Source organism: Pelophylax lessonae (genome assembly GCF_965119305.1).
Source record: "Pelophylax lessonae genome assembly, chromosome: 4".
NCBI classification, from domain to species: Eukaryota; Metazoa; Chordata; class Amphibia; order Anura; family Ranidae; genus Pelophylax; species Pelophylax lessonae.
This window is the reverse complement of record NC_138771.1, coordinates 63,684,011-63,699,189: the sequence shown is the minus strand read 5'-3', so window position 1 is coordinate 63,699,189 and position 15,179 is coordinate 63,684,011. Positions and strand designations below refer to the sequence as shown.

General features: G+C 46.5%; 1 pseudogene across 1 annotated transcript in view; it reads left to right on the top strand.

The window, feature by feature from the left end:
* LOC309552508 (DNA polymerase subunit gamma-2, mitochondrial-like) overlaps positions 1 to 15,179 on the top strand; it is a 66,292-nt pseudogene that overhangs the window by 1,405 nt on the left and 49,708 nt on the right. Inside the window, exons 2-4 of the transcript in view lie at positions 2,041 to 2,176; positions 2,483 to 2,588; positions 10,998 to 11,171. The product of the transcript in view is annotated as a DNA polymerase subunit gamma-2, mitochondrial-like (transcript). The remainder of the gene's footprint in view (positions 1 to 2,040; positions 2,177 to 2,482; positions 2,589 to 10,997; positions 11,172 to 15,179) is intronic.

Below are 15,179 nucleotides of genomic sequence, written 5' to 3'. Positions count from 1 at the left end.
ACGCCACCACCTGACCTAAAAAATACAACAAAATCGCTCCATCCACCGCAAAGGCAAACCACCGAATGTCTGGCTTGCCGTTTGACAGTTCTTATATAGATAAGGGCGGGGCCACCTGGCGACATCACCTGGTGGCACCGCCCCCCTGTGATGTCATTGACCCAGCAAGTATTGGTGAGGTCACAAGGGGGGGCGGTGCCACCAGGTGACATCAGCTGACATCATCAAATATGACAGTTCTTCGGCTAGGACGGGGCCACCTGGTGACATCAACTGGTGGCACCGCCCCCCAGTTATGTCATCGACCCAGCATGCACTGGTTGGTGATGTCACAAGGGGGGCGGTGCCACCAGGTGTTGCAGCCAGGTGGTCTCGCTCTTACCTAATATAAGAACTGTCAAACGGCAAGCCAGCCATTGGGCAGTTTGTCTTTGCGGTGGGCGGAGGCATTTTTTTTTCCGGTCCGGTGGTGGCGGCGTTGTGATTGACGATCGATCTACATTGGAGGACAGCGGTTTTTTTTTAGTTTTTAATAAAGGATTTGTCAATAACCTGTCTACTGTTTTAGTTAATTTTGACATTTTTTTTTGATGAATGGGTCGGGGTACAATGTACCCAATACTCATTCACATATGGTGGGCAAGACCCGATTCTGATGCCCGCAGACCCCCCACAACCACACCCCAAGATTTTGGGGAAGAGATCCTTGTCCCCTTCAACATGTCCCCTGCCCCAAAGCACCCCTGCCTGTTGAGGGCATGTGGTCTGGTATGGTTCAGGAGGGGGTGGGGGCCCACACTCATCATTTTCCCACCCCACCCCCACCCTTTACCTGACTCCCCTGCCTGCATGCTCTGATAAGGGACTGGTATGTATTGTGGGGGGGGGGGGGGGGTTGGGGGGCCCCCACACCGTTTTTTTTTGACCGCTGATGGCTCATTGGTTGTTAAGGACGCTGTAGCCGGCTTCCCGGCCGCTCCTTTACAACCAGCTTATACTGCACCCTTATTGGGCAGAGCTTGCGTAGAATGCGCTGTGCAGCACAGGGAACACCCAGCAAACACCCTGCAAATTTGGGTGTTTGCCGAACGGGGTGAATAGCTAATAATAAGCTCAAACTCCTGCTGAGGCTGAACCGTTCGCCCAACACTAGACACAAACTACTGCAGGATATGTCACCATTGTGGGAGGGGCAGAGACACAAACTACTGCAGGAAATGTCACCATTGTGGGAGGGGCAGAGTCACAAACTACTGCAGGAAATGTCACCATTGTGGGAGGGGCAGAGACACAAACTACTGCAGGAAATGTCACCATTGTGGAAGGGGCAGAGACACAAACTACTGCAGGAAATGTCACCATTGTGGGAGGGGCAGAGACACAAACTACTGCAGGAAATGTCACCATTGTGGGAGGGGCAGAGACACAAACTACTGCAGGAAATGTCACCATTGTGGGAGGGGCAGAGACACAAACTACTGCAGGGAATGTCACCATTGTGGGAGGGGCAGAGACACAAATTACTGCAGGAAATGTCACCATTGTGGGAGGGGCAGAGACACAAACTACTGCAGGAAATGTCACCATTGTGGAAGGGGCAGAGACACAAACTACTGCAGGAAATGTCACCATTGTGGGAGGGGCAGAGACACAAACTACTGCAGGAAATGTCACCATTGTGGGAGGGGCAGAGACACAAACTACTGCAGGAAATCTCACCATTGTGGGAGGGGCAGAGACACAAAACTGCAGGAAATGTCACCATTGTGGGAGGGGCAGAGACACAAATTACTGCAGGAAATGTCACCATTGTGGGAGGGGCAGAGACACAAACTACTGCAGGAAATGTCACCATTGTGGGAGGGGCAGAGACAAACTACTGCAGGAAATGTCACCATTGTGGGAGGGGCAGAGACACAAACTACTGCAGGAAATCTCACCATTGTGGGAGGGGCAGAGACACGAATTACTGGGGGAAAATCTCACCATTGTGGGAGGGGCTGAAAATGTTGACTTTTTAAAATATTTTTTCAATTTTAGGTGCCTTGTATTATTACCCCCCTTGTTTGGAGCTCCTGAACAGAAAGTTGCCTTTTGGTATTGCAGAGGTGGGGAGATGTTTTCATCCAATCTCAGACAACAAGGATCTGCACCTGCAGGTCAGCCATCTTGTAATGTACCTAGTAATGGGGGGGGGGGTCTAAATTAGTGTGAAGAATACAATGTATTTCTCATTTGTCTTTTACCCACAATGCAGTTTGTTAGTAACTCTCAGGTGTGTGCGCTCTGATTAATACCGGGGAAGGAGATTGGAGGTCACATGGGTTCACAGGCCACCGATTTAATCAACTGGTGCAAAATCCTAAAAACAAGAGATAGAATCCTACTGACAGCGATAAAGCGATAAAGTTCAGGAGTAGAATTGATTTTTATGAGGTTATTAAGTTCCTGTAAGTTGATAAATTTTACTTTCATGTTCTAGGGTGGGGGAGAGGACGACGGCCTCTCTGGTCTGGTTCAGCTCAGCCAAGACTTGCGCTCAGTGGCGGGACTACTGGCTGCGGCAACGGCTGCTGTGGTGGAGGAAGGTGAGCGCCCTGTGATTGCTGAGACATCTATGGGGGTTATTTATAAGAGATGAGATACACTATATTGTCAAAAGTATTGGGACCCCTGCCTTTACACACATGAACTTTAATGGCATCCCAGTCTTTGTCAGTAGGGTTCAATATTGAGTTGGCCCCCCCTTTGCAGCTACTTGAACTACAAGTCCCATGAGGCATTGCAAGGCTGACAGTTACAAGCATGACTCCTAAAGGCAGAGGCATGATGAGACTTGTAGTTCGCAACAGCTGGAGGGCCCCAGGTTGAGCATGCATTCTGTATAGTGTAACCTTCACAAGTAGGCTGTAATAGCAATTCATTAAACAGAGTTGGAACATTGCTGATACCTGTGTAGCTTACATCATAGAGAACTACACTATGTCAAAAGTATTGGGACGCCTGCCTTTACACACACATGAACTTTAATGGCATCCCAGTCTTAGTCCGTAGGGTTCAATATTTAGTTGGCCCACCCTTTGCAGCTATAACAGCTTCAAATCTTCTGGGAAGGCCGTCCACAAGGTTTAGGAGTGTGTCTGTGGGAATGTTTCACCATTCTTCCAGAAAAAGTGTTCCTTTAAATTTTTGAGCAGTGTATGTGTGTGTGTCTATTAGAGATAAGGGCCATACACACTATCAGATTATCTGAAGACTTTTTCCTTCAGATTTACCTTTTCTATGTAGTGCAAGGGCCTGCCGGATTGCATACAAATTGAAAGTGTTTAGGTTTGACCTCATATTATATGGTTTTGGTAAGTCTACAGACAAAAGTCTTCAGATAATCTGATAGTGTGTATGGCCCAATAGACCAATATGTTTTTTTCAGGGCTGATACCGATATTTTGGTCACAATGTTTCGGTATCGGCCGATATGGGCCGATATTTTGTACATTTTAAAGTTTTGAAAAATAAAGACAATTTTTGACACAAATCTGGTACTGAACATGTTCATTTTTGTTTAATGCCTACTGGCGGGCTTGCTGGCACCCTGTGGTGGGTGGGTGGCTGGCTGGCACAGGGGTTGTGGGTGGCTGGCTGGTACAGGGCCTGTGGTTGGCTGGCTGGCACACTGTCTGTGGGTGGCTGGCTGTCTGGAATCCTGTGGTGGGTGGGTGGCTGACTGGCTGGTACAGTGCTTGTGGGTGTCAGGTAAAGGGCCTGTGGGTGGCTGGCTGGCTCACTGGTACAGGGCCTGTGGATGTGGGTGGGTGGCTGGCTGGTACAGGGCCTGTGGATGTGGGTGGGTGGCTGGCTGGTACAGGGCCTGTGGATGTGGGTGGCTGGCTGGTACAGGGCCTGTGGATGTGGGTGGCTGGCTGGCTGGCTGGCACCGGGCTGCTGTGGGTGGGTGTATGGCTGTGATACAGTCTCCGTGAGACTAGGCCGACTCCAGAGGAGGCTGTCAAAGGCGAGGGAGGCGGCCTAAGAAGGCAGAATGAAGTCACAAAAATATCGGCCAGTTCCAAGGCCAATACTGATATATCAGGGAAAGTGCATATCGGCCACGCCGGTAATTGGTCTATCCCTAGTGTGTGTGTGTGTGTGTGTATATATATATATATATATATATATATATATATATATATATATATATATATTGTATATATAGTGCTCAAATAAATTAAAGGAGCACTTTTGAATCCGAGTATAGCATCAAGTCAGTTAAACTCCTGGGATATTGATCTGGTCAGTTAAGTAGCAGAGGGCGTTGTTAATCAGTTTCAGCTGCTTTGGTGTTAATGAAATTACCAACAGGTGCACTGGATGGGCAAAAGGAGACAACCTTCAAAACAAAAATGGTTTTACAGGTGGAGGCCACTGACATTTTTTTCCCTACCCATTTTTTTTCTGACTGTTTTTCACGAGTTTTTCATTTGGCTGGGGTCAGTGTCACTACTGGTAGCATGAGGCCATACCTGGACCCTATAGAGGTTGTACACGCAGTCCAACTCCTCCACGATGGCACATTTATCCGTACCATTACCAAGAGCATGGAGGAGATTCCAGGAGACAGGCAGTTACTCTAGGACAGTGTTTCTCAACTCCGGTCCTCAGTGCACACTAACAGGCCAGATTTTAAGTATTACCTTGGAGAGATGCAGACTAGAATTCTGAAATCACTGAGCAGCACATTATATCACCTGTGATGTATTTCAGTTATCTTGCAAACCTGGCCTGTTAGTGTGCCTTGAGGACCGGAGTTGAGAAACACTGCTCTAGAAGAGCTGGACAGGGCCATAGAAGGTCCTTAACCCATCAGCGGGACCGGTATCTGCTCCTTTGTGCAAGGAGGAACAGGATGAGCACTGCCAGAGCCCTACAAAATGACCTCCAGCAGGCCACTGGTGTGAATGTCTCTGACCAAACAATCAGAAACAGACTTCATGAGGGTGGCCTGAGGGCCCGACTTCCTCTAGTGGGCTCTGTGCTCACTGCCCTGCCTCAGTGAACACCAGAATTGGCAGCTCCACCACTGGCACCCTGTGCTTTTCACAGATGAGAGCAGGTTCACCCTGAGCACATGTGACAGACGTGAAAGGAAGGGAGAGATGTGGGCGCTCTGGTGAGGAAGGCTGTCTGGTCCTTTGTTGCGGTAGAGCGGTTGCACTGAGGGCAGCACTTGTGTGAGAAGCAGCTCTATAGGATCATATAAGGAAAGAAAGACGCCTCTAAGTGCAGAATTCTAAGGATTTATTATTTGATGCAAGGAATTAAAAACATTTACAAGATGGCAGAGATAACAGGCATGTATTAATTGTCCTCTTTTGGTTTGCTGTGTCCTCTGTCTGCCGGGTGAGGGAGGATGAGAGAGCCGTCCTGCAGCTGTCCGGATTCCCTGGTGACGTGGAGGAACGGGGAAGCGGAGAGGCAGATGGTGGCCCGGGTTCCAGAACCAAGCTGCAACGCTCGTGGCCTGTATGGCGTCAGGGGAAAGCGTTGGGCGGTAACGCGTTTCAGAGCATGTGTGACTCCTTCGTCAGACCTAAGCCCATGTTTGTTCAGCAGGCTCAGAGCCTTGTGTTCAAACTCTCCGAAAGCCAATCGATGGCCTCCCGACCCTTTTGGCTACCTCTGTCCAATCAACTCCTCACTAGGCATGTGACGATATCAGATTTCCATGCTGCGATTAATTGATTAGGGTTTTGTCACGGTATACGGTATTATCACGGTATTCAATTATTAAACTTAAATTATTAAATTTCTACCTCACTTGAATTTCATTGCTGAATTTAGGGACTTTGGTTCACTTTTGCACATAATTATGTAGTCAGTCAGTACAGACTCTGTGAACCAGGCCTAAAATAAGCCATCAAGCAGTGTCTGGCCTGCCTGGTGATGACTGGTCCTGGCGCTCTGATGCGATGGCCTGGTCATTAGGGGCTAAATCCTTGCGGCCCAGAAGTGGTTAAACCTGCAGGAGGACCGGTGTTTTTATTTGTAAATTACTTTTCACATGCTTTAGGCCTAGTTCACATGTATGCTGGTTGGCGGTTCACATGTATGCGGGTTGGAGGCCCACATTTGCACAGGCATAGCAGCCCATTGATTTGAATGGGCTGCTATGCCCTCATTTTACGCAGAAAAAAGGTGCATGCAGCATTTTAAAAAAATGCAGTGGCCTTTAAATCCATCCTACTTCTGCACCATGCGACTTACCTGCAGTTACTGCTCTGGCAAGCTTTCTGCGTTTTTAAATATATGGGCCCAGCATTTAAAAACAGTTTGCGTGTGCAGGAACTGCAAGTAAGTCGCATGGTGCAAAAGCAGGATGGGGTTCACGGCCACTGCATTTTTTAAAATTCTGCATGCGGCTTTTTTCAGCTGAAAACGCAGGCATAGCAGCCCAACCCCATTCAAATCAATGGGCTGCTATCCCTATCCCTGTGCAAATATGGGCCGCCAACCCACATACATGTGAACCGCTAACCCTCATACATGTGAACTAGGCCTAAAGCAATAGTAAAGTTATTTATAGATAAAAACACCGCTCCTCCTGCAGGTTTAACCACTTCTGGGCCGCAAGGATTTGCCCCCTTAATGACCAGGCCATTGGATCGGAGCGCCAGGACCAGTCATCAACAGATAGGCCAGACACTGCTTGATGGCTATATACTAATGTAATGTGGGCTGCTATGCCTGTGCATCTATATATATATATATATATATATATATATATATATATATATATATATATATATATATATATATACTGCTATGCCCGTGTATGTATTTCTATCTATCTATCTATATCTCCATCTCTATCTATCTATATCTCCATCTATATCTCTATCTCCATCTATCTATCTCTCCATCTATCTGTATATCTATCTCTCCATCTATCTGTATATCTATCTGTATATCTATCTCTCCATCTATCTGTATATCTATCTCTCCATCTATCTGTATATCTATCTCTCCATCTATCTGTATATCTATCTCTCCATCTATCTGTATATCTATCTCTCCATCTATCTGTATATCTATCTCTCCATCTATCTGTATATCTATCTCTCCATCTAGTGACAGTGTATGGTAAAAGTACTTGCAGACACTTGTAGAAGGCAGGTGTTCCGTGAGAATTACCTACCCGTGAGAAAAACCTACCCCTCGTCACTTCCGGTGCACGGCACTGTATGTAATGCGGCAGTTTCATTAAAATAACTGTGCTGCAATACGAGTGATCTCCGCTCCTGTCCCTGGCACTTCCCTCATCTCGGCTACTAAATATAAAAGCGGCGGCGGGTGTATGAAAGTATAAATCACGGAGCCGCCAGCCGCTTTTATATTTACTAGCCCAGATCAGGGTAGTGACAGGGACAGGAGCGGAGATGACTCATAATGCAGCCCAGCTGTTTTATGTAGCCGCGGCGTGGGTAGATTTTCTTCACGGTACACCGACATATTTCCATACTAGTGCGCATGCGCACTAGTCAGCTCCTCTGTTGTCCCATTAGGTATCCGGGGCTGTGAGCATGCGCACTGCTGCGCTGCTCAGCTGTTCCTGGCCGGAAGTGACGAGGGTAGGTTTTTCTCACGGGCTAGGTAATTCTCACGTTACACAGGCACTGTGTCTCTCACTGTGTCAAAGCAAGCTACTCACTAGGGGGGGAACCTCTGGGTGAGTCTAGGATGGAAAGGGACCTGGGGGTACTGGTAGACAACAGGCTTGGCAGTGGCATGCAATGCCAAGCCGCTGCAAGCAAAGCCAACAGAATACTGGGATGTATAAAAAAGGGGATTCACTCCAGAAATAAAGAGATTATTCTCCCGCTCTACAAGACTCTGGTCCAGCCACATTTGGAGTATGCTGTCCAGTTCTGGGCACCGGTCCTCAGGAAGGATGTGCTGGAATTGGAAAGAGTCCAGAGAAGGGCAACAAAAATAATTAGGGGAATGGAGGACATCAGCTATGAGGAAAGACTACAAGCACTGAACTTATTCTCTCTGGAGAAGAGACAATTGAGGGGGGATATGATATCAATGTACAAATACTGTATTGGCGACCCTAGCATAAGGAACAAACTATTCAGAGAAAGGGAATACAATAAGACACGTGGCCATTCACTAAAACTAGAGGAAAGGCGATTTAACCTTAAAATGCGTAAGGGGTTCTTCACTGTAAGAGCGGTAAGGATGTGGAATTCTCTTCCACAAGCAGTCGTATCAGCTGGGAGCATTGATAGTTTCAAAAAACGATTAGATGGGCACCTTGGAGACCACAACATACAGGGGTATACAATGTACGGTTAAAAGCAAACACACACTCACATCATAGGTTGAACTGGATGGACTGATGTCTTTTTTCAACCTCACTAACTATGTAACTATGTGTCTCTCTGAGCCCGGGAAGGAAGCATGTGGGTGTGTGCTGAGTGGGAGCTGTCTGATTGGTTACAGGGAGGAGCTAAGTCTCTCACTCTAGGATCATATTACCAGAGCTGTTTTCTATTGAGTGAGGAATGAGTCATCCAAATGTATCAATTCACAAGTCAGACCCAGGAGCAGAGAAACTCTGTATTTTAAAAATGCCACAATAACAATACCATGGGTATGCAATACCGCGATATATCGAATTACCGAAAACCGGCATATGTCTACTCCTCACAAGACTATCCTATCCTGATGGTCTTGTGAGGCGTTGATTGGACAGAGGAAGTCGAAAGGGCCGGGAGGTCGTCAGTTGGCTCTCAACGGAGAGTTTGAACACAAGGCTCTGACTCTGTGCCTGCTGAACAAACATGGGCTTAGGTCTGACGAAGGAGCCGCACATGCTCTGAAACACGTTATGGCGTTGGGCATATCAGCCGTGTGCATTCCAGCTTGGTTCTGGAACCTGGGTCGCCATCTGCCTCTCCGCTTCCTCGTTCCTCCACGTCACCAGGGAATCCAGACAGCTGCAGGACAACTCTCTCATCCTCCCTCACCCAGCAGACAGAGGACACAGCAAACCAGAAGAGGACAATTAATACATGTCTGTTATCTCTGCCATCTTGTAAGTGTTTTTTTTTTTTTTTTTAAATCCCTTGCACCAAATAATAAATCCTATTAATACTGCACTTAGAGGCGTCTTTCTTTCCTGACAGATGTGGAGAACATTATGCTGCCTGTAACATCGTTCAGCATGACCGGTTGGGTGGTGGGTCAGTGATGGTCTGGGGGAGGCGTATCCATGGAGGGACACACAGACCTCTACAGGCTAGACAATGGCACCCTGACTGCCATTAGGTATCGGGATGAAATTCTTGAACCCATTGTCAGACCCTATGCTGGTGCAGTGGGTCCTGGGTTCCTCCAGGTGCAAGACAATGCCAATGCAGGACATGTGGCGAGAGTATATAGCCAGTTCCTGGAGGATGAAGGAATTGATGCCATTGAATGGCCCCCACGCTCGCCTGATCTTAATCCAATAGAACACCTCTGGGACATTATGTTTTGATCCATCCGACGCCGCCAGGTTGCACCTCAGTCTGTTCAGGAGCTCAGTGATGCCCTGGTCCAGATCTGGGAGAAAATACCCCAGGACACCATCCGCCGTCTCATTAGGAGAATCCCCTGATGTTGTCAGGCATGCATACAAGCATGTGGGGGCCATACAAACTACTGAGGACCATTCTGAGGTCCTGCAATGAAATTTTAGCAAAATGGACTCCCCTGCTGCATTGTTTTTTAACTTTGATTTTCGGGGTGTCTTTGAATTCGGCCCTCTGTAGGGTGATAATTTTCATTTCCATCAGACGATGTGGCATCCTTTCCTTCCTAACACATTACCCAGTACATACCAGTATAGATCCTAACACATTACCCAGTCCATACCAGTATAGATCCTAACACATTACCCAGTCCATACCAGTATAGATCCTAACACATTACCCAATCCATACCAGTATAGATGCTAACATATTACCCAGTCCATACCAGTACAGATCCTAACACATTACCCAGTCCATACCAGTATAGATCCTAACACATTACCCAGTCCATACCAGTTGAGATCCTAACACATTACCCAGTCCATACCACTATAGATCCTAACACATTACCCAGTCCATACCACTATAGATCCTAACACATTACCCAGTCCATACCAGTATAGATCCTAACACATTACCCAGTCCATACCAGTATAGATCCTAACACATTACCCAGTCCATACCAGTATAGATCCTAACATATTACCCAGTCCACACCAGTATAGATCCTAACACATTACCCTGTCCATACCAGTATAGATCCTAACACATTACCCAGTCCATACCAGTATAGATCCTAAAACATTAGCCAGTCCATACCAGTATAGATCCTAACGCATTAGCCAGTCCATTCCAGTATAGATCCTAACGCAATAGCCCAGTCCATACCAGTATAGATCCTAAAACATTAGCCAGTCCATACCAGTATAGATCAACACATTACTGAGTCCATACCAGTATAGATCCTAACACATTACCCAGTCCATACCAGTTGAGATCCTAACACTTTACCCAGTCCATACCAGTATAGATCCTAACACATTACCCAGTCCATACCAGTATAGATCCTCATACATTACCAAGTCCATACCAGTATAGATCCTAACACATTACCCAGTCTATACCAGTATAGATCCTAACACATTACCCAGTCTATACCAGTATAGATCCTAACATATTACCCAGTCCATACCAGTATAGATATCCATCATGATATTTTTCCCCATTGAGATCTGAGGTGTTTTCAAAGTGTTGCTTTAATATTTTTTGAGCAGTGTATGTATGTATATATATATATATATATATATATATATATATATATATTATAAAATGTATTTTTACATATGACGAAATGCTGAGAAAGCATGCCTGGACCTGACTGTACGGTGCTATTTTCTCACCCCTCCCCCCCTCTGTGTCCAGTTTGCTCAGTTGCCGTCCAGATTCAGCAGCGGTGACCACCCTGACGAAGACGGAAGGAAAATGACCCTCATACAGTACGACTTCCCCTGGGGCAAGGAGCCAATTGAACGCTTCTGCAGCCTAGATGACTCCGCCCTCACCCAGATGCACCGTGGGCCCATCGCTCATCTTCAGGTATGTCACACCGACTACACGCAGAATCAATCAATCAATGTCATTTCCAATCCTTTTACTTGCAGCGATCATTAAAGGGCAACTCCCAGTTTCGTGGGGAAAAAATTTAGTAAAGAAAAATAATATATAGAATTGTGACAGTAGTTATATTGTAATTGTATGTTCTTAACCACTTCCGCCCCGGAAGATTTTACCCCCTTAATGACCAGGCCCTATTTTGCAATTCGGCACTGCGTAACTTCAACTGACAATTGTGCGGTCGTGCGACGCTGTACCCAAACTAAATTGACGTCCTTTTTTTCCCCACAAACAGAGCTTTCTTTTGGTGGTATTTGACCACCTGTACGATTTTTATTTTTTACGCTAATAAAACAAAAAGAGCGACAATTTTGAAAAAAATATTTTTTTCACATTCTGCTATATAACATTCCAAAAAAAATTTTAAAAATGTAAATTTTTTTAACATTTTAGGCCAATTTTTCTGCTACATATTTTTAGTAAAAAAAAATGAAATAAGCGTATTTTGATTGGTTTGCGCAAAATTTATTGCGTTTACTAACTAAGGGTAAGATTTATGTCATTTTTGTTGTTGTGGTGTTTTTTTTTTTTTTATTAGTAATGACGGTGATCTGCGATATTTTTTTTTTTTTTAGCGGGACTGCGACATTGTGGCGGACAGATCGGACCCCTGACTGACATTTTTGACACTTTTGGGGGGACCAGTGACATTACTGCAGTAATCAGTGCTAAAAATATGCACTGTTACTGTAATAATGACTTTGACAGGGAAGGGGTTAACCTTTTGTTGGTGATCAAGGGGTTAAATGTGAGGGGAGTGATTCTAACGGGGGGGGGGGGGGGGCGTGGCTTGTGAAATGATCATAGAGACATGTGATCCTATATAGAAGGATCACAGGAGCTCTGTGATCATTCCAGGGAGAAGAACGGTCAGCTGTGTTTACAACATCCGACCGTCCTTCTCTCTCAGCGGGGAGCGATCGCGGGTGTCAGGCGGCAATCCGAGGCGCCTGCCCGCGGCATCGGCTTCTCCGCTGACGAGCGTGGGCCGGAGTGCGCCGCCAGTGGCACACGCTCGCCCCCTAGACTCCCCAGAGCAAGCGCCGTACATGTACGGCGATTTGCCTGGAAGCGGCTGCCTGCCCGCAGTACATCTGCGTCGGGCGGTCGGCAAGCAGTTAAAAATGACCTTTCCGTTTTTAATCTGCAGTTGCTGTAATTTTCTGTAAAATGCAATATGGCCACCTGGAGGCGCTGTGTACACATATAGACAGAGCGCAATTTCCTGCTGGTGTGATTGGCTCGCTGATTTTCCCAGAAGTCTGCACTGAGATACAAGTCAGATTTTTGGGCATCACATTTTTGGTGAGATACTCCGAATAGAAAATCCCGTCTACAGGGATGCAGACCCTGCCACTTTCTTCATTAAAGCCCTGCAGGTGCAGCAGCTGATTGATAATTATAAAGTCACTCCCATTCACATTCACTTTGCACATGGACACAGAGGAACAAACAATGATTTCTTCAGAATAACAAAAGGAAGGAATCTACAACAAGGTTTGCTACAATCCCTGCAATGTACAGAGATCACCCGGGGGGGGGGGGGGGTTCTTCTCAACAAGAGTGGAGTTATTCTTTAACCACTTGCCGACCGCCCCAAGTACATATACTGCGGCGGTCAGCCCCCCCCCCCCCCCTGGGCAAAGTGACGTATGGGTACGTCACTCGCCCACGATCCAATAGGGGGCGAGAGCGCGTTGCGGAGGCGCGCTCCCGCTCGTTCACTGCCATCCCAGTGCGATTGACCAGCGGCTCCGATGTCCACTGGCCATTCTCGATCTCCCGCTGGAGAGGGAGAAAGGCAGGCGGCTGATGTAAACGAAGCCGTCTGTCATTCTCCCTGATGTAACTGTAGAGATCATATGATCCTCCTATGTAGGATCGTATGTCTCTGTGGTTACATCAAAAGCCACGCCCCTTTACAGTTAGAAGCACACCCCTAGGGACACACTTAACCCCTTGATCTCTAATAAAGTTAACCCCTTCCCTGCCAGTGTCATTTTTACAGTAACAGAGCATATTTATAGCACTGATTACTGCAGTAATGTCACTGGTACCCCCAAAAGTGTCAAAAATGTCTGCCGCAATGTCGCAGCCCCACAAAAAAAATCGCAGATCGCCGCCATTACTAGTTAAAAAAAAAAAAACAATAAAAATGACAAAAATCTTTCCCGTAGTTAGTAAACGCAATAACTTTTGCGCAAACCAATCAAATTACGCTTATTGCGATTTTTTCACCAAAAATATGTAGCAGAAAACAAATTGGCCTAAAATGTTAAAAAATTTTGATTTTTAAATTTTTTTTTTGGGGGGGGGGGGGATTTCATATAGAAAAAATGTGAAAAAATATTGTTGTTTTTTCAAAATTGTCGCTCTTTTTTTGTTTATAGCGCAAACAGTAAAAATCGCACAGGTGATCAAATACCACCAAAAGAAAGCTATGTTTGTGGGACAAAAAGGACGTCAATTTCATTTAGGCACAGCGTCGCACGTCCGCGCAATTGTCCGTTAAAGTCACGCAGTGCCAAATCGCAAAATAGAGCCTGGTCTTTGAGCAGCCAAATCCTCCGGGGCTTAAGTGGTTAAAATATTCCCTGGTGATCCTGCCATATAAGACATTTCCTGGTATGGGGTGACAACGCTCTGTCCCTGTCCCCCAATTGTGCTCTTGCGTTGTCGTACAAGCTTAGTATGGCTTTTTCAGCGCAAAGTCCAGTGTTGTCACCATCAGGAAACTGATGCCAGGCAGCCATCACTGGATTGTGTATAATTGTGAAGTGGCTACATAGAGGCTGCAGGAGATCAGCAGGACGTAATGGAATAGTTTATAATGCGCAGAGCAAACTGAGGAACAGCGCTGAGATCATGGCAGTGGAGTGGCTTAGTGGTTAGCACTTCTGCCTTGCAGCACTGGTATCCTCAGTTCAGATCCTGTCCATGACAATGCAAAGGAAATGCCGTCCACTCAGAGTCCACATCGGCACCCCCTGGAAGTCTGTCACACTGTGTATGTGTAAGCCTAGTCTGTACATTATACACAGGCAGTACAGGGGTCTCCTTTGTGATTCTCTCCATGTTACCACAAGGTGGCACTAATCTTACATTTTTGCAATATTGGAGTTTGATTGCGGAAAGATCGGATTTGCTTTCCAATAGACTGACATTAGGAATGCAGGAAGACGGTCTACGGGGGGAGGGGTACTCATGGGGTCCTTACTAGTTTTCTGCACTTTAGCATTCCTGACAAGTTCCACTCCACCTGATTGTCCCTCCAATTTTTAATGGTTTAACCTGAAAATCAATCCCATAAACTGGTGAGATGAGGCCACTAGATGAGAAAGTTTCATGATAATGTTATTTCCTGCGCACGTGCGTGTTTATTAATTATTGTTAATTGGGTTCTCCTGGTGTGCAAGCAGGGCTGTTGTGTCTCTCTAGTGCGCATTTGCCGTTTTTGCACCATTCTAGTGTGCTTGCACAGGTATTGTGTTCCTATAGCATGCATGAATATGTCCTTCTGGAGCGCATGTGCGGTTTTTGTGTCCCTCTGGAGCGCATGTGCGGTTATTGTGTCCCTCTAGTGCCCATGTGCGGTTATTGTGTCCCTCTAGTGCCCATGTGCGGTTATTGTGTTCCTCTAGTGCCCATGTGTGGATATTGTGTCCCTCTAATGCCCATGTGCGGTTATTGTGTCCCTCTAGTGCGCATGTGCGGATATTGTGTCCCTCTAGTACCCATGTGCGGTTGTGTCCCTCTAGTGCACATGTGCGGTTATTGTGTCCCTCTAGTGCTCATGTGCGGTTATTGTGTCCCTCTAGTGCCCATGTGTGGATATTGTGTCCCTCTAGTGCGCATGTGCGGTTATTGTGTCCCTCTGGTGCGCATGTGCAGTTATTGTGTCCCTCTGGTGCGCATGTGCGGTTATTGTGT